Source organism: Engraulis encrasicolus, chromosome 1 (genome assembly GCF_034702125.1).
Source record: "Engraulis encrasicolus isolate BLACKSEA-1 chromosome 1, IST_EnEncr_1.0, whole genome shotgun sequence".
Classification (NCBI taxonomy): Eukaryota; Metazoa; Chordata; class Actinopteri; order Clupeiformes; family Engraulidae; genus Engraulis; species Engraulis encrasicolus.
The window spans coordinates 31,854,693-31,860,396 of NC_085857.1; the positions used below are offsets into that span (position 1 = coordinate 31,854,693).

At 42.7% G+C, this 5,704-nt stretch overlaps 1 long non-coding RNA gene across 1 annotated transcript; it reads left to right on the forward strand.

Moving 5' to 3' along the window:
• Nucleotides 1-947: 947 nt before the first annotated feature.
• Nucleotides 948-3,958, forward strand: LOC134450265 (uncharacterized). Its single transcript, XR_010035054.1, has 4 exons — nucleotides 948-1,079; nucleotides 2,287-2,381; nucleotides 2,743-2,911; nucleotides 3,134-3,958. It is a non-coding gene; the product is annotated as an uncharacterized LOC134450265 (long non-coding RNA).
• The last annotated feature ends 1,746 nt before the right edge of the window (nucleotides 3,959-5,704 follow it).

The following is a 5,704-nucleotide window of genomic DNA, read 5'->3' on the forward strand; positions in this document are numbered from 1 at the left end:
CAACCTGGTGTTAAACGTAATTTCAATTCTTGACCAGTGCATGTAAAGAAATTGTAAATAAAACCGACTTGATGTAGTAGTGCTAAAAATAAACCTTTATATTTTCTCTTAGTGAACTTCTCAAAATATATGGGCTAATGTAGATACCACTTGGGATAGGTTTATCGTTACCTATTGTTTCTGATGGGGCGTTAATTGGTGTGGCACCCGGAACTCTTCCTCACTTCGGGAAGATTGGCAAGGGGTAAGCTGTGTTTTTTTCCTCCGTGTCACAAACTATTTAATGATGTTTCTGTACTTTAATTTCTCTGTTATTTTATTGATCTTTGATGGGAAGATATTCTGTTACGTTTGTGTTGATATTTTAGTTGTAATTTTCGCTCAAAGTATGTACATTAGCGCCATTAATGTCCGCGATCGTTATGAAGTTAACAGGTGCTAACGAGCAGATTGGGAAGTAAATAAATGCTACTGGATCGAGGCCCCTCGTCATCTCTCCTGCCTCTTCAATCATCCAAAGACTGTTTAGTCTGTTATTTTAATGTAATGGTCGGTTCATGTCCGTTGCATTGACTTGACTTGTCATTGGGTCTGATTTTAAATGTGCCATATAGTTCAATGTGGGAGCAGGTTCACACACTAAATAAGACACTAAGGTCAAGCACAAGCAGATTTTTTGTTTTATTTTTCTCAGAGCAGAGTAGAGCAGATGTTTCAGGTTGCTGCCATCAGAGAGCAGTGACTTGACCTCAGTGTCTTATTTAGTGTACTCCCACATTGAACTCTACTTTTTGGGTCCACGCACCTACTTATTTCTAAACATCTAGAGTGCAACAATACCCATGCCTCCTAATGTGCCATATAACCTGTATCTCGCCTATTGTGTGTGTGTGTGTGTGTGTGTGTGTGTGAGTGTGAGTGTGAGTGTGAGTGAGTGTTCGTGAATGTGTTCACGCAGATATAAGAAGTTGGTGTTGGGGTTGATGATCCACATGATGGTGATGGACCAGGACAGCTCTGGACCTCCTGACTGGCAGCTCCATCCTCAACCTCCCTTCCTGTCCTTCACACATGTGCAGGTAAGGCCAATTTTTTAAAAACTCACTGCATTGTCTGAGGTAGAGGTGCTCCGATTGCTCGGCTGCCGATCATGACCGGCCGATAATGGCCAAAAATAGCCTGATCGGTGATCGGAAAAACATGCCGATCAAAAAACCGATCGAGAGATATTAAATTCCTCACGCAACCATTTGCCTTTACACCTGGCGCTGCATGTAGGCGCTGGCTCTGCGCAGCTGCAACTGCACCAAAAGAAGGCATCTTTGCTTGTCTATAACTTTTCGCCATTCCCCCCTTCATTTCCACCATTCATAACCATATCTGCATCAACAATGATCTGAATTTCCGATCCATGCGCCGTTTATCTGACAATGTAGGCTAATTTGCGATTGAGTACTCGCCAGTGAGCCATTTTACGTTATAACCTGTGTAGTTGCCTCGGTCAGCACGCGACAACTTCGCGTTGTCAGCACAAACATGTCAATTATTGTTTTCAAAGTTGTAATTGGCAGTCAGTCGATTCGTTTGATAGTCGCTGAAACACCAAACGGCGACAGTTGTGGTTAAAACTTGAGAGAGAGATTCAGAACGGTAGTGGAGCACTGCAACTGTGGACGGTGAAAGAGAGGGGAGGGGCTCTCCTCACGAAGCTGCTCATTTAAAGCGACAGGTTGTTTTTTTCTCGTATGTGGAAGACTATTTGATGTAATGTTTCAGTTTCAATTCAATCTTAAATAGTTTAGTTATTCTATGCAATAACTTATACATTGATTAATACTGTAGACTGTAGGCCTATTACCAACACTAGTCTGAAAGATAATAATAATAATAATAATAGCCTAATAATAGACATGTGCAAATTAAGATTGATTGGTTTATGGGCAGAAATGGTATTCAATAAGGATAATTAATAGGCTATTAAAAAAATAGGAAATCATTTTTGTGATCGGCAATGATCGGTAATCGGCAGATAAAGATTTTTGGTGATCGGTATCGGTGATCGGGCCAAAAAATGGTGATCGGAGCACCTCTAGTCTGAGGCAAAAGTAGGAGAAAAGGAGTGAGTGAGTGAGTGAGAACCCGGCCATTACATGTGATGTGACCCTTAAAGGGCGTGTGTGTGTCCTAGAACCAAGACAGTGGCAGTGTGTGTCTGTCTGTCTTTGGTTAAGGATATTTTTAAGATACTACCTTGTTGTGTTAACATTATTGTGCTATTTCTGACAGGCAGAGGCAGTTTTCTGAAGGATGGTTAATGTCAGTACCAACATGTTGTGATGGAGGCTTCCACCTGAGCTGAACACAGAAACTTGCACACAGTGGTGAGTAAAACACTGAATCTGTTTTGTTCTGCCCTAGACTAATAAGTATTTCATACAGTAATTCCTTTCTGTGCTGTGTTTATTTATTGAAAAAAAATGTGGATAGAGGATAATACAAAACACTGGCACTGTAGTGATCCCTGCACAGGCCAGAAGCTGCGTATCTCTTCAGCCTGGTGTTCTGCATTAAAATGATGGGTGTGATTTTTTATGTAGTGTATTCTATGTATCCCTCTCGTGTGTGTGTGTGTCTGTGTGTGTGTGTGTGTGTGTGTGTGTGTGTGTGTGTGTGTGTGTGTGTGTGTGTGTGTGTGTGTGTGTGTGTGTGTGTGTGTGTGTGTGTTTGTGTGCATGCGTGCAGATGGAAGCAGTCGTTCCTGTTCAGCATTGATATGCCGGTAATGGGTTTGATGAGCCACAGCATGGTGATGGGCAATCAGCATCAGGACCAGGGCCGCTCACAAGGAGAACCTCCTGCCCTGCCTCTTCATCCTCAACCTCCAATCTTCCTGCTCTTCACACATGTGCAGGTGAGGACAACCTCTAAAATGCACACTTGACTTGAGGCAAAGGGGGGAGAATAGGCGTGCATGCATGCACGTGCACCAAACTTTAAGACAGTAGCAGTGTGTGGGGGGGCATGTGCACAAGCATATGCACGTGCTCATGTCATGTCCTTCTGTAGGTAGATAGGGGGTGGTTGTTTTTGTCTTAATTGTCATTCATAACATTAACATGCCTTTTTTTGACAGGCACAGAGCCAGTTTTCAGAGGGAGGGCTGATGACACCAGCAACTTCGGATCTGAACCTGATCAACCCAGCACCAACCACTGTGCCGCTCCTCCTCTGCCAACTGCACCACATGGCTCCACCATCTCAAAAAGGCACAGACACTACTCCACTTCCTGCGAAGGATGAGAGAAGAGCCGACCTCCCCACAACGGCACTCACCACCTTCTACAGGGGTGTCATTGAGAGCATCCTGACCAGCAGCCTCTCTGTCTGGCATGGCAGCCGTCAAGCTGAAGACTAGAAGGCAGTACAGAGAGTGGTGAGGACAGCAGAAAAGCTCATAAGATCACCCCTACCTGTTCTCCCTACTACCATCAGGGAAGCGCTAGCCCAGCATGCGGTGCTGCAAAAGCACACTGGGAAACGACTTCTTTCCACAAGCCATCAGACTCCTCAACGCACTGAAGAAAACCACATGAATAACCAAGGACACGGGAGAATATTCCATGAACACTTCTTTCACCATGCCACTTACACTTTACTCATTGCACCTTGTATACAGCATCTTCACACCACCTGTATGAACTCCTCCTGCCGTGTGTGTGTCCACTGTGTTTGTGTATTTATTGTCCATCAGTATGTTAATCTTATTATTGCACACTGTTTGGGTGTCTGTATTTATAGTATGTATCAGTCTGTATTTAATGCCAATGCCTTATTTTTAGTTATTAGTTAAATGCACATTGGAGACTGGTCAAACACAATTTCAAACTTTGTGTTAACCCTCTTGTTGACCGTTCACACTTCATAGTGTAAAAGTAAACAGAAATAAATTCACATTTCATTCCTGTCTCGTTCACTTCTTTCAGCAATGTATGTGGCCTACATGCAGGGAAGCTGACAGGGGAGACAAAGGGGTCCGTTGACCTGGGCCCAGTGAGACGAGGGGTCCAGGAATGGGTCCTCATTACATTGTATGTAGTCTATGTATTGAGTGGGGGGCCCTTTCAGATGACTTTGTCCTGGGCAAAGCCAAAGCTGTCAGCGGCCCTGATTATGTATGCACAAACACTGGTTATGATGGTAGGAAATTTTTTCTCTGTTTTCTGATGGCCTTTGAATTAAGACAGGCCAATCTGGAACCTCTCCTGGATAAAGAGGTAAGCTTCAATGGTGTGGTCACTCCTAAATCATAGACAGACATGGAGTATGGTAGGCCAATGGTAATGAAGAAATCGTTTTCTCCAATAAAACAAACAAATAGCCTATTGCTATTTCAAATACTATTTCATATTTTTTCATTAATATCTGCTCTTTTCAAGCTGGCCACATAACTGGTGAGGTGACACTCATTAGGCCTAGGCCTACTTAAAAAGTCGGGAATGTGTTGCTGATGTACATCGTACAACTTTTCTAAGTAGCCTATATCATGTCTTACCAAGTGAACAACCTCGCCTAAAAGGGTTTTTAAATTATTATTTGTCGGGGTGTGTTAATATCCTGGAAAGGATAAATCTGTGGTTTAATCATATAGCCTACCCAGTGTTAACAGTGACCTCGATACACACAGCGAGGTGAGGTAATGCCAACGCATTGACAGTATATATTTAGGCAATATATACAGTATTTACTGTCAATGTGTCAACGTTGTGTTGAAATCAAAGCATTTTGGCGACCTGATACGTTATGACAAATCTGTGCATAGCGACACGAGTTCTAAACAGTAGGCTACAACGTCCGAGGTACGGGAAGACAAAGCAAAATACATATTGGGATTAGAAAACGTGTGATTTATCTCACTTTCTTACATAAATTGTTGAGAATATTATGTCAGTGGAATGTTCAGTGAAACGTTTCTCTGGAAGATAACAATTTGCACGGGATATCTTTGAAAACATGAGCCTTCATCCGGAAATGGCCTTGAAAATGACATCATGCAGTATCCCTTCACGATTGGCCAATACGGCAAATGCCGGGAACGCCCATGGGCGTGCTTGCATTAAGGGTGGAACTGTTTTACTGCAGCTGGACCCTTCTCATGTATTTGCAAATATCGTGTTCATACACAATAAGGGATTTATTACCAATTTAACCTTAGTAAGGACCTAGTAGGCCTTAGCCTTTGCTTAGTAGGCCTACATGCCTTACAAGTTACTTATGCAGGCATTAACATTGTATGTATTAGTGCTTATAGATAAAATAAAATAAAATAAAGTGTTACCAAAGTTTGTACACCCTTTGAAATTTCTTACGTTTCTGTCAAAATTCTGTAAAACATGGTCTGATCTTACTTATGCCTTGCTGCCCTGTGATCAGGCCATGTTTAATGACATTACATCTGTCTGCCGGCCTGCCTGTCTGTCTGTGCTACAAAATGCCATTTGTCAAGGCGGCTGCTTTGCATTACATGACCATCATAATTATTCTCATCTGTCTTCTGAAGCCATAAGAAGGATGATTAGGATGTCAATGAGGTCAGTCAACACACCTGAGTGTGTGTGTGTGTGTGTGTGTGTGTGTGTGTTTATGTTTGAGAGAGCGAAACAAACTATATTGTGATGAGGCACCTGCTGCACATGGTAATGTGTGC